This window comes from Pongo pygmaeus, chromosome Y, assembly GCF_028885625.2.
Source record: "Pongo pygmaeus isolate AG05252 chromosome Y, NHGRI_mPonPyg2-v2.0_pri, whole genome shotgun sequence".
Lineage (NCBI taxonomy): Eukaryota > Metazoa > Chordata > Mammalia > Primates > Hominidae > Pongo > Pongo pygmaeus.
Window position 1 is genome coordinate 26482082 of NC_072397.2, and position 20942 is coordinate 26503023.

Genomic DNA, 20942 nt, shown 5'->3' on the forward strand with positions numbered 1-20942 from the left:
TTTTGCTGGGCGCTGTTATGAAACATTCTACTACCAAAGAGTTTGAAAAAATATAACTCAGTGTTGTAAGTTTCTGTGACCTTGGTAGAAATATGTAACCCAGGAACTTACCTGTTGCCCTAAGCCTAATGATGAGAGGTAAAATGTCTCCTATTGGCTGAATCCCAAAATAAGTTTGATCATCATGCCTGTGAACTAAAGCAAGATATATGTCGTAATCCCATATGTGGCCGAATAAGTATGCAGGCGGAAACATCACCTATATGGTGTGCCAGGAAATATGTCAAAATTCCTTCTCTAGGCAGGGTATAGGATATTAGGTCTCAATAACTGGGTGCTGGAGCCGGCAAGATGACAACATCTCACATGTGGAAAATATCCAGCCAAGTTAGGAGAGCCAAAACATCTACATTATGGGCTGAAGATATGTCAAAATACCTTCAGTGGCTCCAACATCATAAGGATGTTGGGCCGGAGAGTCACATCATAAGGATGCTGGGCTTATCAATATGCAATATGCCATAATTTCTTCTTTCTGCAAAACTCAGGCAGATGAGTAACATCATTGGGATGCTGGGCCCTGCTATAGGTCCAAATTCTTTTTTTTGTGGGCATTGTTCGGGAACAAGAGGAGAGTCACATATTCTGAGTGCTGGGATCAGCAATGTGCCAAAATCCTCTTAATGTGAAGCCCCAGGCAGAAAAATAGAGGCACATTTTTAGATCATGGGCTCAGAAATATGTCCAAATGTTTCCAGCAGGCAGGGCTCATTGAGATGAGGAAAGTCATATCACCTTGGGGCTTTCCTTCAAATATGCAGAATGTAACATGTAAGCAGAAACAAGGTAGAGGAGCCACATCTGTTTGGTGCTGGGTCCTGAGATATGTCACAAGGCTGTCTTAGGATATCATCCAGCAAAGGGAGTTACATAAACGAGGTGAAAATTCTCTGCTTATTCCACAATGCTCCATGTGAGTAGATCCCAGAGAGGGAGTCAATTCAACCAGGTGATAGCTGAAGAGACATGTCACAATGTCCTCTATGAAGCATAGCCCTGGCAAAAGAGTACCCTCACCTGTGTGCCTGGCATAGAAATATGTCACTCTCCAGGTCGGCAGGGCCCAAACCAGAGAGCCACATAACTTAGGTGACAGGCCTAGAGGTATGTGACAATGCCCTACTTTCAGCATGGCTCTGGCAAAAGTATACCCTCACCTGTGTGATTGGCATTGCGATATGTCACTATCCTTCCTTTGGGCAGGGCCCATTCCAAAGGTGAGAGTTACATCACCTATGAGGTGGACACCGGATTATTTCACAGTAATTTTTGTGGACATGGCACAGGCAAGAATGTAAGATCACCTGGCTGCTAGATCCAGTGATCTGTCACAACACTTACTGAGAGAAGAGCCTAGGCATGAGAGTTACATCCCCTCGGGGTTGACCCAGGCAGATGTCACAATTTCGTATGTAAACTGGGACCATTCTGGAAAGTCAAACCACACAGGTGCTTGGCAAATACGTATATCACAATCACACTTTCAGAAAACGTCAAAGGTGAGATTTATGATACCACACATGTTCTGTTTTTATGTGTGACAGTTGGCCGCAACCATGTGAGATGATGACAGTTATTTCTGTCAGCTGGGTTTGCATACAAGACTCACAATTTCATCTGTGTGCTGAGTGCTACATTGGTTCTACTTGTATAACCCAAAGGCATCATAAAGTATGTGTGAATGTTGTAATCTTTTGTGACCTTTGTACAAGAATGTGATCCATAATATCACACGTGTCCCTACACCTAATTGTAAGAGCCTAAATATTGTATATTTGCTGAGTTCACACCTAAGAGTCATCATCTTTCCTGTGCGTCTTGTCTAGGTATATGTTACAATTCCATGAGTGGTTATGAAGCAGGCAGAACAGCCTCATCACCTAAATTATGGGCCTGAAATATTTCAATATTATCTTTGTAGACAGAGTCCTGTCAGAAATGCCACATGACTTGTGTGCTGGGTCCAGCTCTGTGGCACAATGTCCCTTGTGGGCAGTGTCCAGGAAGAAGTGGAGAGTAATATCACCTAAATAACAGGTCCCAAAATATGTCAAAATGCCTCCTGTTGACAGGACCCAGGAAAGAGAGTCATATCATTTAGATGCAGTATTTAGAAATGCTACAATTACCAAATTAAGCAGGGTACAGGCAGGAGAGGAGAATCATGTAACCTAGATGATGTGTTCAGAAATATGATACAATCCCTCCTGAGGCCACTGTTAAAATAGCATAGTAAAATCATCAAGTTACTTGGCCAGGTATTTGTCAAAATTTCATTTGTGGGCTATACCTAGGGAGAATTATTAAATCTCTCTGGAGCTAGGCAAAGGTATGTTTCACAATTTCACTTGTGGAAAGATTTAAGAATTAGAGTCACCATCCTGCACATGTCCTGGCTCCAAACATATGGGTTGCTGTTAGGCTTTTGTTTTGGTCTCAGGTATATGACACAATATCACCTGTGGCCAGAAAGAAGGCAAGAAACTCACATCACCTACATGGGTGCAGGTCCAGTGAGATGTTGCAATGCACCTGGTGGACAAAACCCTTGCAGAAGTGGCAGATCACTTGGATGCTGGTTTCAGTGATATATTAAAGAAACCCTCTGTGGGAAGGACTTTGGCATGAGAGAAGACTCATTTCATCTAGGAAATTGGCCTAGATTATGTCACAATGACCATTAACTGCAGTAACAAGGCTAAAGAGTGAGCTCACCTTGGTGCTGTGCCCAGGAACATGTCCCAAGCTCCCTGTGGTCAGGACACAATGAAAAGTGAAGAAACATCACCTCAGTGCTGAGCCAAGTGATATGTTACTATGTTGGCAGAACCCCCCCAAAAAATCTCATCTCCTGGGTGCAGTAGCCTGTGATGTGTCACAATGCTCTGTAACTGCAGGGCCAAGACAGTAGAAGGGAGTCACATCACTTACGTGATGGACCTAAATATAAGACACAATTCTCTTTTTAGGCAGTTTTCAGGCAGGTAAATCACATCACCTGGGTGATGGTCCCAGTGATATATAAAAGTGCCCTTTGTAAGCAGAGACAAGGATGGTGTTATATATTGATTAGGGGCTTGTTGTGCATATGGCAAAATTTCATCTGTGGTCTGGGCCTAGAAATGTGCATCAAATTACCCACGTGCTGGGCAGAGTTACATGACCTAATCACACTTTCAAGAAGGTTCAGAAATAATTTTCAGTCCACTCAGGTCCTAGCTTTGGGTATGAGAATCAACACATTCTATGAGTTGGGTCATAGTACAGGAGTCACAATCTCAGCAATGGGAAGATCCATGTGTAAGAGCCCCAATCCCGCTTGAAGACTGTGTTCTAATAAGAGAGACACAGCACCACAGTTCTGCTTAATCTTGGTTCAAACATCATGAAACACCTGTGGATCAGATTCATGTACAAGTGTAATCGTTTCAAGAGTCAATGGCTTATGTGTGTGAGATTTAGCACTGCATTGGTAGGCTCTGTTCATGGGTGAGAATAACAATTGTGTCAGCTTGGTGTGCATCCAAGAGTCACAATACCACCTGCTTTCGGGTGCCTGTTATGACACCCTTTGTACCACTCAGGCTTTATATGATACGCCTGAGTGGGATACTTTTCTGTGTATTCTTACAGGTGGGTGATAGAGAACTTTACCCATGACCATAGAGTTATTATTGTGCATATGAGCTGAATCCAAGTATATGTCCCAATTTCCCCTTTGGACAGAGACAAGACAGAAGAAGAGGCTAATCATCTGGATTCTGATCCAGGGATACATATTAATCTGCACTGTAGGCAGGACCCAGTCAGAAGAGTCATATCACCTGGGTACAGTCTCAAGTAATTTGTCATCATGCCTACTGAATACAGGGCTTAAAAAAAGTGGATAGTCAATGTCTCTTGGGACTGGGCTCAGCACATCTTCTGGGACTCTCTTGGCGGAGTCCAGGACAAAGAGGAGAGTCACATCACCTAGGTTTTTCACTCAGTGGTATGTCACAATTTCTTCAGTGGGCAGGATTCTGCAGGAGAGTAGATTTGTATTACCTAGATGCTTTATCTAGTGATACGTCACAGTGTCCTTTGTGGGCAGGGCACTGGCAGGAGAGACACACCACTTAGCTGATAGGCCTAAAGACATGTGATAATATCCCCTGTTGTCAGGGTCCAAGCAGAGGGTTAAAGTATTATGATTCTAACCCAGGGATGTTTTACAATGCAACCATGGAAAAGAATTTAAGCCTAAAATTCTCAACACCTAGAGGTACTAGGCCTAGTGATATGGCACAATCTCTTCATCTATTAGGGTGACAACTTTGACTGTTTGTTTGGTGAGTATATAAGAGTCACAATCTCATGTGTATTCTGGGTGATCCCATGACACACTCTACAACATACAAAGGCTTTAAGCAACATGCATGAGAGTTGCAATCCATTCTGAGGTCTACATGCTCCTATTGACTCACAATCTTACATACTGCTTTAAACTCAGTTATGATAGGCAACATCCCTCTTTATAGGCTAGGTTCAGACAGAAGACACATTATTATGCCCCTGATGTGGGTCCAGAAGTGAGTTACGATTTCACCTGTAGCAAGATCCATATATGAAAGTCACAATTCCATCTTTGTACTTTATTTACTTGTTAGACTCAGGACTTCAACAGCGGGCTTTGTAAATGTGGAATGTTGACAAATTTTTCCCTTACCTGCATGTGTAATCAAGAGTCAAACCTTAACTTTTGCTGGTCCATGTTATAAAACTCTGTGTACCAACCAAGGAGCTTATAGATTATGTGTTACTGTTGTAAGCTTCTGTGAACTTTGTACAAATTTGCAACTCATAACCTTACCTATTTTTCTAAGTGTAGCCATGAAAGGCAAAACATCTAATATTGGTGAAATTTCAATTTCAGTTCGATCATAATGCATCTGAAATGAAGCAATCGAAATTTCATACCATTTGTAGAAAAAAAAAATTTTGCAGAAAGGTAGCATACTTAGGTGCTGTGCCAAGCAATATGTCACAATGCCCTCTCAATGCAGGGTCTAGAAATTGGGGTTATGATAACTGGGTGCTGGACTCAGCAATAAGACACAAACCCAAATGTAGAAAATATAGGAAAAAGAAATGCATACTAATGATGAGAACAAGATTACCTACAGAATAGGCCCATGGTATGTAAAAAAATGCTTTGTTATTCTGGAACAGGCAAAAGAGTTACATCATCAGGGTGGGGGTCCCAGCAGTATGCCACAATTGTCTCTTTATGCTGGACCTAGTAAGAAAAGAAACGTCATCTTCATGCTGGGACCAGCGATACATCAAAGCTCTTTTTCATGGGCATAGTTCAGGAAAAAAGGAGTCATCTTACCTAAGTATTGGGCTGAGCAATATGTCACATCACCCCATTCTAAAGGCTCTTGCAGAAAAAAAGATTCACATCACTTAAGACACAGGCTCAGATATATGGCCCAATGTCCCAAGTAGGCAGGACTCATGCAGAAGAGAAGAGTCATATCACCTAGGTGCTTACTAGGTATGTGACACAATCTAACATGTGAGGTGAAGCCAGGGAGAAGAGTCACATCACCTTGATGCTGGGTCCTAAGATATGTCACAAGACTTCCTTAAGACAGGACACAGGCAACAGAGTTACAAAAAATAAGTACAAAAAATATCACAATGCTCAATGTGGGCAGGGCACAAGCAGGGAGTCACATCACCTAGGGGATTGGCCCAGAGATATGTCACACTGTCCTCCTTGAGTCATGGCCCTGGTGAAAGAGTACCATCACCCATGTGCGCAGCCTAGCAATATGTCCACTATACAGGTAAGCAGGACCCAAGCAGGAGAGCAACATCATCTAGCCGATAGGCCCACAGATTTGTTACAATGCCTTCTTTAGGACATGGCCTTAGCAAGAAAGTACCATCACCTCTGTGCATTATGTTGTTATCCAGGTAAGCAGTACCCAAGCAGGAGCACAACATCACCTAGGTGATAGGCCAAGAGATTTGTCACAATGCCCTCTTTAGGACATGGTACTAGCAAAAAAGTCCTGTCACCTCTGTGCCTGGCTAAGCCCTATGTCACTATCACCCACTCAGACAAAAATGTAACATGACCTGGGTGCGGGATCTAGTGATATGTCATGATTCTTAATGACAGCAGGGTCGAGGCAGGAGCTTCACATCACCTAAAGGTTGGCCCAGGTTGATATCACAATAACATATGTGGACTGGAACAAATCTGGAGAATAAAATCACACAGGTGCTTGGTGAAGATTTATATCACTCACACTGGCAGAAAATTCTGAGAATGAGATTTATAATACCACACATGTCTTGTTTTCATGATTGGCAGTTGGCGTCATATATGTGAGATGGTGACAGTACTTGCTGTCAGCTGAGTGCACACATAAGACTCACAGTTTAACCTTTCTCTTGGGTTCCGTTATAAAACTCTCTGTATGGGCCAAGGCCTTTATAAAACATCTGAGGCTGTTATAATCTTCCTTGTCTTCTTTTTTAGGAGAAAGTGATTTAATCACTCATGTTTCTGAAGCAAGTTATGGGACTCAGAAGTAACCCTATTTATCAGGTCCACATATTAGAGTCATTATCATGCCTGTAAGTTGTGCCTAGGTATATGTAACAATTAACTTTGTGGATTATGAAATAGGCATGACAGCCAAGTACACTAAATGCTGAGCCAGAAATGTTCCAATATTCTCCTTGTAGGCATATTCCTGGCAGTAGAGTTGCATAAACTGGGGGTTACAACCAGATATAGGGCACAATGCCCCTTGTGGGCAGTGTCCAGACAGAAGAAGAGATTCATATCACCTAAATTCTAGGCCCAGAGATATGTCACAATGTCTCATGTTGAAGGGACCAGGAAATAGATTCGTACAATTTGGATGGCATGATTAGAAATGCTATAATCCTCAGTGGAAGGAGCGTTCAGACAGCAGAGGAGAGTAAGAAAACTAGATGATGGGTCCAAAACCATGCGACAATCCTTCCTGAGGATATTCTTAAGACAGGAGAGTCAAATTGCCAAGGTGCTCAGCTGAGCAATGTGTCCAAATCTCATTTGTGGGCAACATTTAGGCAAGATGATTAAGTCACTCAAGAGATGGGAAATAGAATATGTCACAATAACACTGGTGGAAAGTTTCAGGAATGGGAGTCACCATCTTGGATGTGACCTGGCTTCAGGTTTAAGAGTCATGATTAGTCCTCTCATTTGCTCTCAAGTATATGGCATGATATCATCTATAGACAGAGGGCAAGCCGAAATGTCGCATCACTTGTGAGGGTGCTGGTCCAGTGAGATGTCACAATCTTTCTTATGGCCAGGACCCTGGAAGAAGAGGCACATCCCCTGGAAGCTGGTTTTAGTGATATATCAAAATTTCTTCTGTCGGGCCGGGCTTAAGAAGGTGAGGAGAATCACTTTACCTGTATCTAGGCAGTTGGCCTAGATATATGTCACAATGGCCACTAGGTGCAAAACCAAAGTATGAAAATGACCTCACCTTGGAGGAGGTGGGTTTATCAATATGTCACAATCTCTCCTGTGGTCAGGGTGAGGTAGGAGAGTAGAAACATCATCTAGGTGCTAAGCCAAGTGATACATTACAAAGCTTTCTGTTTTCAGAACCCAGAATGGAGTGTCATGATTTCTGGGTATAGTATCCAGTTATGTGTCACAATGCACCATAATTACAGGGGAAAGGCAGTAGAAGTGAGTCACATCACTTACGTGATGGACCTAGATAAAAGCCACAATGCTTTATATAGGCCGGAATCAAGCAAATAATACACATCTCCTGGGTGCTCGTCCCAGTGATACATAAAAGTGCCATTTGTAGGCAGGCCCAGTCACCTTTGCTTAGGTTTTTGTTCCACGCATGTCACAATTTCATCTTGGGTTATGGCCTGAAAAGGAGAGTCAAATTACCCAGGAGCTGGGCTAACTTTTAAGTCCTAATCACACACCAGAAGTAAGTTTCACAGTCCCACACAAGTCCTGGCTTTATTTACATAAGTAAACACCTCCTGTGAGTTGGGTCGAAGCAGAGGAGACACAATCTAAACAATGGGCATAATCCATGTAGAAGATGGCCATCCCACTTGATGGCTGTGTTCCAGGGGGAGAGTCCCAGCCTCACAGGTGTGCTGAACCATGCATCCCCAAACCACCTGTGAGTCAGACCCACATATGAGACGAACAATTTCAATCTTTTACTGCTCTTTTGGCGAGATTTAGTACTTTATTTGCAGGTTCTGTTCTTGTGAGAGAATGACAGTCGTGTCAGTTGGGTGTGGATCCAATAATCACAATAGCATTGGGTTGCTGTTCCCTGTTGTAACACTCATCATACTACTCACATTTTATACGATATGCTGGAGTGTCATAATACTGTGTGAACTTTATACCACTATGAGAACCATTACTTTGCTTATGGCCATAAGAATGGCTCTGAGAATCAAAATATCTCTCCTTTTTGGGTCCGGGTATGATAGTTATATTATTGCATGGTATCTGAAGCTGGGTATATGACAAAATTTTACCTGTGGGCAGAAAGACGGCAGGAGAGTCTCATCACCTGGATGGTGAGCTCAGGATACATTATAATCTTAGAGAAACAGAGAAGACTCACATCATCTAGGTGCTGGGCTCAGCAATATGTAATAATCCCCTGTTTTGGCAGACTCCAGAATAAAGAGGAGAGTTGCATTACCCAGTTTTTGTAGTCAGCGTTATGTCACAATTCTTTTAGTGGGCAGGACCTAGGAAGGAGAGAAGAGTCACATTTCCTAGATGATATCCCCAATGATGTCACAATGTTCTTTGGTGAAAGAGCACAAGCAAAATAGACAAGTCACCCAAGAAATAGGCTCAGATATATGTGATAATATCCCTACTTGGCAGGATCAAGTAGTAAAGAGTCACATTATTATGATTCTGACCCAACGATACATCACAACGCACACATGGGAAACAATTAAAGCAGTTTTTACTGCTGGGTACTAGGCCCAGTGATATGACAATATCTCCTCATCTTTTAGGGTGACACCTTTAACTGCTAACTCCTATGTATGTAAGTCACATTGTCACATGTGTGCTGGGCCATTGTATGACATCCTCTAGAACAGCTGGGAATTTTATGCAACATGCATGAGACTCACAAACTACTCTGAGGTGCACATGCTCATTTTGACTCTGAATATTATATGTTGCCTTAAACTCAGATATGACAGTCAACATCTCCCATTTATGTTTAGTTCAGGAATGAGACTTATTTTTATGCCTGTGAGCTGGGTCTAAAAATGAGTGACGGTTGCACCTGTGGCAAAATCCACAAAAGAGAGTCACAATTCCATCTCTGTACTGTTTTACTTGTTAGACTCAGTATCTCAGCAATGGGCTTTCTAAATGAGGGGTGGTGACAAATTTTACTTTCAATTGTGTGTGTAATTGAGAATCACAATCTTAACTTTTTGCTGGGCCGTTTTAGGAAACTCTCCGTACCACCCAAGGAGTTTATACAATATTAATTATTGTTCTGTGAGCTTTGTACAAATATGCAACCCAGGATTTTACCTATTGCCCTAAGCCTTGGAATGAGAGGCAAAATATCTTCTATTTGCTGAATCACAATGTAAGTTTGACCATCATACCTGTAAACTGAAACAAGGTATATTTTATAATCCCATTAGTGGGCAAAAAATTACAAAAAAGAGTAGCATCACTTAGGTGCTGTAGCACACAGCATGTCACAGTGCCATCTCCAGGCAGAATACAGAAAGTGGGGTCACATTATCTGGATGTTGGACCTAGCAACATGACACAATTTTACTTGTAAAAAAAATAATAAACTCAACCAACGGATGAAAGCCAAAACACTTACACATTTGGCTGAAGATATGTCAAAATACTCTCTGTGGCTCTGGCGCCGGCAGGACTGAAGCATCATTAGAGTGCCGGACCTACCATTATGCAATCACTCCCTCATTTTTCAGGACTGTAGTAGAAGAGTAACATCCATTCTGAGTGCAGTAGGTGAAACTTTCCCATGGTGGGCATGATTCAGAAAAAAGGAAATAGTCACATAACCTAAATCCTGGTCTCAGAAATACATCACAATTTCAGCATTTTAAAGGCTGAGGCAGGGGAAGAGAGTCATGTCACTTAGGTCATGGGCTTAGGAACATGTCCCAATGTCCCCAGTAGGCAGAACTCAGGCAGAAGAGGAGAGCAGTGTCTCATCGGTGCTTCTTTAGGTATATATCTCAATCTAACACATGGGCAGAAACCAGGCAGAAGAGCCATATAACCTGGGTGCTGGGTCCTAAGGTATGCTGCAAGTCCCCATTTGTTCAGAACAAAGGTGAAAGGGTTACATCACCTTGGAGCAGGTTTCACTTTCATGTCACAACGCTCTATGTGTGTGAGGCCAAAGCATTCAGTCCCATCAACTAGTTTATTAGCCCAAGAGATAGGTCACAAAGTCCTCTGTGAAGCATAGTCTTGGCAAAGGAGTATCATCACCTGTGTGTCTGGCCTAGAAATATGTCATTTTCCAGGTTGTCAGGGCCCAAGCAGGAGAGCCGCTTAACCTAGGTGACAGGTGCAGAGATATGTCACAATGCCCTACTTTGGGCATGGCACTGGCCGAAAGTAACCACAGCTGTATGCCTGGCTTCACAATATGTCACCATCCTTCCTTTATGCAGGGCCCATTCCAGAGATTAGAGTTTCATCACCTATGAGGTGCACGCAAAAATATGTTCACAATAATTTCGGTTGGCACGGCAGAGACAAGAAGGTGAACATCAACTGGATGCTAGATCTAGTGATATGTGCAATACTTACTGAGAGAAGGGCCCAGGCAGGAGAGTCACATATCCTCGAGGTTGGCCTAGGTAGATAGCACAATCCCGTATATGGGCTGGAACAGGCCTGGAGGGTCAAATTACACTGGTGCTTGGCAAAGATTTATATCACAATCACACTGTCAGAAAATTCAAAAGATGTGATTTACAAAACCATGCATGTCCTGCTTCCATGTGTGACAGTTGCCTTCATCCATGAGAGATGATGACAGTCCTTACTGACAGGTGGATGTGCATACAAGATGCACAATGTCATCTGAGTTGAACCCTGCTTTGACTCTTTCTGTATAAACCAAAGGCTCTGTAAAATATGTGTGAGTGTTGTAATCTTTTGTGATGTTTGTACAAGAAAGTGATTCAGGACATCATGCATGTCCCTAAACTGAATTTTAAGAGTAAAAATATCCTCTATTGGATGAGTTCACATATAAGAGTCATTATTATTCCTGCTAGCCCTCCCTAGGTATTTGTTACAATTTGCTCTGTGGTTATGAATCAGGCCTAACAGCCACATCACCTAAATGCTGGCCCAGAAATATTCCAGTATTCTTTTTGCAGGAAGAGTCCTGTCCAAAATATCACATAACTTGTGTGCTAAATCCAACTCTGTTACACAATGTTCATTTTGGGCTGTGTCTAGGCAGGAGAGGAAAGTCATCTGACCTAAAAGCTGGGCTCAAGCATGTGTCAAAATGCCTCTCAACAGGAGAGTTTCTCCAAAAAAGAGAGTCATGTCATTTGAATTCAGTGTTGAGAAAAGCTACAGTTACTATAGGAAGCAGGGTACAGGTCAAAGAGGAGAGTCATATACCCTAAATAATGGGTCCAGAAATATGTGGCTATTTTGCCTGAGGACAGTTTTTAGATAGCACAGTCAAATCACCAAGGTGCTTGGTGCAGATATTTGTCAAACTTTCTTTTGTAGGCTATATCTAGGCAGAATTATTAAATCACTCAGGAACTGAACTACAATATATGTCACAATTACACTTGTGGAAAGGCTTAGGTATAAGACTCAACTGTGGGCTTTGTAAATGTGGGATGGTGGCAACTTTTAATTCCACCTCGGTGTGTAATCGAGAGTCCCAATTTGAACTTTTTGCTGGCCCCTGCTATGAAAATTTCTACCACAAAAGAGTTTATAAAATGTAAGTTAGTTGTGTAAGTTTCTGTGATCTTGGTACAGATATGCAACACAGGACCCTATCTATTGCCCCAAGCCTAACAATGAAAGGCAAATGTTTTCTATTGGCTGAATCCAAATATAAGTTTGATCATCATGGCTGTGAACTTAAACTGGGTATATGTTATAATCACATATGTGGGCAAAACACTGTGCAGAAGTGTAACATCACTCGGATGCTGTGCCCGGCAATATGTCACAATGTCTTCTGTATGCAGGGTGTAGGAAATTGGGTCACATTAACCGGGTGCTGGACCCAGAAATATGACACAATTTCATATGTGTAAAAAACCCAGCCCAGTTATGAGAGCCAAAACACCTACATAACGGGCCAAATATATGCCAAAATACATTCGGTATCAGCAGCACAGGCAGGAGTATCACATCTTAAGGGTGCTGGGCCCAGCAATATGCAATATGCCATAATTATCTCTTTATGCAGATCCCATGCAGAAGAGTAACATGATCTGCATGCTGGGCAGTAATATGTGTCAAATTTCTTTTTTCTAGGCAGGGTTAAGGAGAAAGAGGAGAGTCACATATCCTGAGTCCTGGGCTCAGTGATGTGACAAAATCCTCCTATTATGAAGGGCCAGGAAGAAAAAGAGAGTCACATCACTTAGGTCATGGGCTCAGAGATATGTCCTAATATTCCAACCAGGCAGAGCTCAGGCAGATGAGGACAGCCATATCACCTATGTGCTTCCATCAAAATATGTCACAATTTAACATGTGGACAGAAACTATGCAGAAGAGCCACATCACTTGGGTGCTGGGTCCTGTGATATGTCAAAAATTGCTCTTAACACAGCACCTAGCCAAGAGAGAGACATCATACTAGGTGAAGGTTCTCTGCTTATGATGCAATGCTTCGCCTGGTTAGGACCCAGGGAGAGAGTCACTTCATTTAGGTGACAGGCCCAGAGATATGTCATAAGGTGCTGTGTGAAGCATAGCCCTGGAAAAGGGTACCATCGCCTGTGTGCCTGGCCTAGAAGAGTGTCACTTTCAAGGTTGGAAGGACCCTAGCAGGAGAGCCACATAATGTAGGCGATAGACCCAGAGATACGTCACATTGCCCTCCTCCAGGCATCCACAGGATAAGGAGGACCCTTGCCTGTGCACCGGTCCTTGCATTATGTCACTATCATTCTGTTGTGCAGTGCCCATTCCAGAGAGGAGACTCACATCAACTATGAGGTAAACACAGAAATATGTCACAAAAATTTTTGTGGGTAGTGTGCAAGTAAGGATGTAACATTACCTGGGAGCTAGATCCAGTGATATGTCACAATCTTTACTGAGAGATAGAACAAGGCAGGAAAGTCATGTCACCTTGAGGTTGGCTTAGGTAGATTTCATAACCCCACCTATGAGCTGGAACAAGTCCAGAGCATCAAATTACGCAAGTGCTTGGTGAAAATTTATATCATACTCACACTGTCAGAAAATTCCAAAGATGAGATTTACCATCTTACCATACATGCCCGGTTTCATGTGTGACAGTTACCTTTATGCATGTGAGATAATGAGTTCTTGCTTTCAGCTTTAACTGGGTGTGCAAACAAGACTCACGATTTCATCTGTGTGCTGAGCCCTGCTTTGACTTTGTGTGTATAACCCAAAGACTTTGTAAAATATGTATGAGTGCTGTAATATTTTGTGACCTTTGTACAAGAAGGAGATCCAGGACATCACACATGTCCCTAAAGTGAGTTACAAGATGCAAAATATCCTCTATTGTCTGAGTCTACATATGAGAGTCATTATCATGGCTGTGAGCCATGCATAGGTATATGTTACAATTCACTCTGTGGTTAAGAAGGAGGCCTAACAGCCCTATCACATAAATGCTGGGTCAGAAATATTCCAATATTCTTTTTGTAGTCAGGGCCCTCTAAGAAATGTCACATAACTTATGTGCTATGTCCAGCTCTGTGGCTCCATATCCCTTGTGGACAGTGTCTAGGCAGGAGAGGAGAGAAATATCACATAAATGATGGGCCCAAAATTTTTTCAAAATGCTTCCTGTTGACAGGTCCCATGCAAGAGTGTCATATCATTTGGATGCAGGGATTATAAATACTACAATCACTAAAAGAAGCAGGGTACAGGCAGGAGAGAAGAGTCATGTAACCTAGATGAAGGATACAGAAGTATGTTACAATATCCCCTGAGGACATTTTAAGATACGTCAGTCAGATCACCAAGGTGCTTGACCGATGTATCTGTCAAAATCTCATTTGCTATACCTAGGCAGAATTATTAAATCACTCAGGAGTTGAGCAAAGGTATTTGTCACAATTACACTTGTGAAAAGGCTTAAGTCTAAGAGTCACCATCCTGCACAACTCGTAGGCTCCAGTCATATGAGTTGTTACTAGGCTTTTGTTCTGGTCTCTGGTATATGGCAGAATATCACCTGTGGCCAGAGAGAACACAAGAAAGCCCCATCACCTATGTGGGTCTGGGCCACTGAGACATCACAATTCACCTTGTGGGCAGGAACATGGTGGAAGAGTCACATCACCTGGATTTCAGTGACATATCAAAACCCCCTCTCTGGGCAGCACTTTGGCAAGACAGGAGGCTCACTTCACCGAGGCAATTGGCCTAGATGTATGTCACAATGTCTATCCTGTGCAGTAACCAAATTGTAGAGTGGCCTCACATAGGTGTTGGTCCCAGGAAATATGTCACAATCTCCCTGAGGTCTGAGCCAAGGCAAAAGTGAAGAAACATCACCTAGGTACTGAGCCAAGTGATGTGTTCAATGCTTCCTGTTGGCAGAACCCAAAAAGAAAAATCACATCACCTGAATGCAGTACCCAGTTCTTAGTCACAATGCCCTGTAAGTGTGTGGCCAAGGAAGTAGAAGGGAGTCACATCACTTATATGATGGACCTAGATATATAACAAAATTCCTTCTGTAGAAAGGTTTCAGGCAGATAACTCACATCATCTGGTTGATGGTCCCAGTGACATATGTAAAATTTCCGTTTGAAGGCAGAGCCGCGATGGATGTTATCTATTGCTTAGGTGCTTGCTCCACATATGGCACAATTACTTCTGTGATCTGGGCCCAGAAAATGACTCAAATTATTCATTTGCTGGACAAAGTGATTTGTCCCAATCACACTCTCATATATGTTTGGAAATAAGTTTCACATCCCACACAAGTCCTGGTTTTGTGTATGTGAGTCAATTCTTTCTATAAGTTGGGTCAAAATGGAGGAGTCAAAATCTCAACAATGGACAAGATTCATGTATAAGAGCCACAATCCCCCTTGAACATTGTGGTCCAGGAGGGGAGTAATGGCACCACTGGTGTGCTGAATCCTGGTTCAAATGTTAACCACCTGTGGATCAGGTCCCTGTATGTGCGTAATTATTTCAAACACACACTGCTTTTAATGTGTGAGATTTAGTACCTCATTCCTAGACCCTGCTAATATGTGAGAATTACAATCATTTCAGCTAAAAGAGTCACATTCTTACCTGGTTGCTGGTCTCTGTTATGACACTCTTTGCACCATTAATGCTTTATATGATATACCCGATTATTATAATCCTTCATGACTTTTATACAAGTGAAAAACACAGGGCTTTACCCATGGCCATGAGACTGGCTATGAGAGTCAAAATATTCCTACTGGCTCGGTCCAGGTATGAGAGTTATTTTTGTCCATGCGTGCTTAATCCAGGTATAGGTCAAAATTTCACCTGTAAGCAGGGACAAGGAAAGGGAGTCAACTCAGCTCGACACTGAACCAGTGATGCAGCATAATCTCATTTGTAGGCTGGACCTAGTCAGAAGGGTCACTTCACCTGATTACAGTTTCAAATAATATGCCACGAAGCCCACCATAGAAAGGGAAGAAAAGAGAGGAGAGTCACTCCACCTATGCATGTGCTGGACTCTGCAACATGTAATAACCCTCTCTGTTGGTAGAGTCTAGAATGTGAAGGAGAGTCACATCATGTAGGTTTTTCAGTCAGCGGTATGTCACAATTTGTTTGCTGAGCAAGGTTCAGGCAGGAGATGAGAGTCACACTACCTAGATGTTAAGCCAAACAATATTTCACAATGTCTTCTGGGTGCAGGACACTGTCAGAAGAGACCAATCATCTAGCTTATAGACCCATAGATATGTGATAGTATCCCCTTTTGGCAGGGTCCAGACAGAAGAGTCCCATTATTATGATTCTAACACAGTGATATGTCACAATCCACCCAAGGAAAGGAATTTAAGCCAAATAGTCTCAACACCTAAGCACTAGGCCTATTAATAGGCCAAATCCTCTTGTCTTTGAGAGTGACACTATAAACTCTGAGCTGGGTGTGTATATGAGAGTAACAATTTCACAAATATCCTGGGCTGTTGCATGACTCTCATCAATATTCAAAAGCTTTATACATCATGCATGAGAATTTCAAACCACTCTAAGGCCTTCATGTTTATATGGACTCATGACCTTACATATTCCCCTAAACCCAGGTGTAATAGTCGGCATCTCTTCTATAGGCTGGGTTAGAAATGAGACTCATTTTTATGCCTGTGAGCTGGATCTAGAAATAAGTCACAATCCCACCTGTGGCCAGACCTACATACCGAGGTCACAATTCCAACTTTGTACTGCATTCAATTGTAAAACTCATGTTCTTAACAGTGGCCTTTGGACATGTAGAATGATGACAACACTTGCTTTTACCTGGGTGTGTAATCAAGAATCTCAAACTGAACTCTTCACTGGTCCCTATCAGCAAACTCTCTATACCACCAAAGAAGTTCATACATGATGAGTTAGTGTTGTAAAGCTCTGTGAGCTTGGTACAAATATGCAACTCAGATTTTATGTATTGCCTGAAGCCTAGAAATGAAAGGTAAAATATCTCCTATTGGCTGAATCTCAATATAAATTTGACCATCATGCCTGTGAACTGAAGTCATAGTCCCATTTGTGGGCAGAAAAAGAAGGCCAGAGGGTAACATCACTTAAGTGCTGTGCCAAGCAACATGCCACAATGCCCTCTCTAGGTAGTGTATAGGAATTAGAGTCATGTTAACTGAGTTCTGGACTCAGCAATATGAAGCAATCCATTACATGGAAAAAAACCAAAAAACAAAACAAATAAACAAAAAAAACCAGCAAAAAGATGAGGGCCAAAACACCTACATAATGGGCCCAGAATCTGTGAAAATACCTTCTCTGGCTCCAGCAAAGTCATGAGTTTTATATTTTCAGGGTACTGGGCCCAGCAGTATGTTATAATATTCTCTACATACAGGACCCATGTAAAAGCGTAACATTATCTGGGTGCTGGGCCCTGCAATAGGCCAAAATTTCTGTTTGTGGGCATGATTTGAGAAAAAAAAAAAAGGTGAATCAAATAACCTGATTGCTAGGCTGAACAATATTTCACAATCTCTCCATTGTAAAGACCCAGCAGAAAAAGAGAGTCACTTCCCTCAGTTCATGGGCTCAGAGATATAGCCCAGTGTCCCCAGTAAACAGGGCCCAGGCAGAAAGGGAGAGTCATATCACCTAAATGCTGCCCTAGTTATATGCCAAAATCTTACCTATGGGCAGAAACCAGACTGAAAAGCCACATCACCTGGGTACAACTGCAAGTAATATGTCACCATCCACAGTGTAGACAGGTTTCTTATAAAAATAGATAATGACACCACGTGGGTGCTCTGCTCACCAATATGTAATAATTCCCTCTCCTGACAGAGTCCAGGAAAAAAAGGGGACTTCCATCACCTAGGCTTTGCACTTGATGGTATATAACAGTTTTTTCAGTGAGGAGGATCCAGGCAGGAGGGATGAGTCAAATTACCTAGACTCTAAATCTAGCAATGTGTCACAGTGTCTCCCCTGGGCAAGGTACTGGCAGGAGGGACATATTACATAGCCAATAGGCCTGGAGATACGGGAAAATATCCTCTGTTTGCAGGGCCCTGGAAGAAGAGTCACATTATTTTGATTCTGACCCAGTGATATGTAACAACGCCCTAATGGAATGAAATTTAAACTAAAGGTTCTCAACACCAGGTACTAGTGCAAGAAATATGACAAAATCTCCTCATCTTTAAGGGTGACACCATTAAATGTTAGCTATCTGTGTATAAGAGAGTCACAATCTCATGTGTGTGCTTGCCATTGTATGACACTCTCTATAATACCTGAGAACATTATACAGTATACATGAGAGTTGCAATCCTCTCTGAGACCTACAGGCATTTACAGAATTAAGATTATACATATTGCCCTAAACCCAGGTATGACAGTCAGCATCTCTCCTATAGGCTGGTGTTAAGGAAGAGATCATTATCATGACTGAGAGCTGGCTCCAAAAATGAGTCGCCATCCCACCTGTGACCATATTCATTTATGAAAGTCACAATTCCATCTTTGTGGTGTATTCACTTGTTAGACTCAGGATCTGAACAATGGGCTTTGTAAATGTAGGATGGTAAAAAACTTACTTTCACCTGAGTGTGTAGTCAAGAATCATAATCTTAACTGTTTGCCGAGCACTGTTAAGAAACACTTTGTATCACCCAGGAAGTTTTTATTACATGAGTTAGTGTTGTAAACTACTGTGAGCTTTGTAGAAACATGCAATGAATAACCTGACTCTTTGACCTAAACCCAGTGGTGAAAGGAAAAATATCTCCTGTTGGCTGAATCCCAACATAAGCTTGATCATCATACCTTTGGACTGAAGCAAGGTATTTGTCATAATCCCATTTGTTAGCAACCTATGCAGAATGTTAACATCACTTAGGTTCTTTGTCAAGCAATATGTCATGATGCCCTCTGTAAGCAGCGCCTAGGAAAGAGGGCCACATTAACTGCAGGCTGGAGTCAGCAATATAATACAACCACACATGGAAGAAACTCAGCAAAGTGGTAAGAGCTAAAACACCTAGAAAATGGGCCAAAGATATGTCAAAATACCTTCTGTGGTCCCGGCACAAGCAGGAGAGTCACATCATTAGGTTTCTAGGCCAAGAAATATGCCACAATTTCCTCTTTATGCACAACCTAGGCAGAAGAGCAACTTCATCCGGGTACTAGGCCCTGAAATACGGCAAAAGATCTGTTCATGGGCATTGTTCAGTTACAAGACGAGAGTCACATTACCTAAGTTCTGAGCTCTTCAATATGTCATAATCTTACCATTGTAAAGCCCTAGACAAAAATAGAGTCACATCACTTAGGTCACAGGCTTAGAAATATGGCCCAATATCACCAGTAGGCTGGGTTCAGACAGAAGAAGAGCCATATTACCTAGATGCTTCTTTAGCTATATGTCACAATTTAATATGTGGGCAAAAACCAGGTTGAAGGGCCACATCGCGTGGTCCTCTGTACTGAGATATTCACAAGTCCCCCTAAAAAAGGACCCAGGCAAGAGGGTTACATCAACTAAGTGCAGATTCCATGCTTATATCTCAATACTTCATGTGGGCAGGACCAAGCAGGAAGTCACATCACCTTGGTGATAGGCCCAGAGATAGATGACAAAGCATTTTTGAAAGCATGGCCCTGGCAGAAGAATTCCATCACCTTTGTGCCTGGCCTAGCAGTATGTCACTATTCAACTGGGCAAGTTTCAAGCAGAAGAGCCATATCACCTACATGATAGGTCCTGTGATATGTCAAATGCCATTTTTTGGGCATAGCCCTGACAAAAGAGCATTATCACTTGTGTGCCTGGCCTAGAAATGTGTCACTAATTTTCCCTGTGTTCAGGGCCCTTTCCAGAGAGGAGAGTGACATCTTCTAACTGATGGACACTCTAATATGTCACAATGATGTCTGCGAGCATGGCACAAGCAAGAATGTAATGTCACCTGTGTGCTGGATCCAATGATGTTATAATTCTGAGTGGAGGGCCCAGGCAAAAGAGTCACATCACTTCAAGGCTGGCTTAGGTAGATATCAAAATCCCATAGGTAGGCTGGAACCAGTCTGAAGGGTGAACTCACACAGGTGCTTGGCAAAGATTTATATCACAGTCATGATGGAATAAAATTCTAGGGCTTAGATTTACAATATCACACATGTTCTACTTTTATGTAGGACAGTTGCCTTCATCATCTGTAATGGTGAAAACCGTTACTGTCAGCTGAATGTGCATATGAGAATCCCAATTTTCTCCATGTGCTAGGCCCTGTTATGATTCTCTGTATACAACACAAGGATGCTATAAAATACGTGTGAATGTTGTAATCTTCTGTGACCTTTTTACCAGAAGGAGATCCTGGATATCACTTATCTCCCTAAGCCTAGTTATAAGAGTCAAAATATTTCCTATTGACTGGGTTCACATATGGGAGTCCTTTTATCACGCATTTTAGATCTATCATGCATTTTAGATGTGTCTACATATATGGCACCATCTCATCTGTGGTAGTTAAACAGGCAGAAAACCACATCACCTATATCCTAAGCCAGAAATACTCCAATTTTTTTTTTGTAGAGAGGGCCCTAACAGAAATGTCACAAAACTTGGGTGCTAGGCTCAGCTCTATGGCATAATGCCCTTTGTGGAGTGTGTCCAGGCAGTAGAGGAGAGTCATATCACCTAAATGATGGGCCCAGAGAGATATCACAAAGCCTCCCCTTTAAAAAGCCCAGACAAGAGACTCATGTCATTTGGGTGCAGTGCTTAGAAATGCTACTCTTCACTGGAAGCGGGGTTCATGCAGAAGAGGAGAGTCATGTAACCTAGACAGCGGCTGCAGAGATATGTTATGATCACTTCTGAGAACCT

General features: G+C 42.3%; 1 pseudogene; it reads right to left on the reverse strand.

Moving 5' to 3' along the window:
- Positions 1-15214: 15214 nt before the first annotated feature.
- LOC129025705 (testis-specific basic protein Y 2-like) overlaps positions 15215-20942 on the reverse strand; it is a 28652-nt pseudogene continuing 22924 nt past the window's right edge.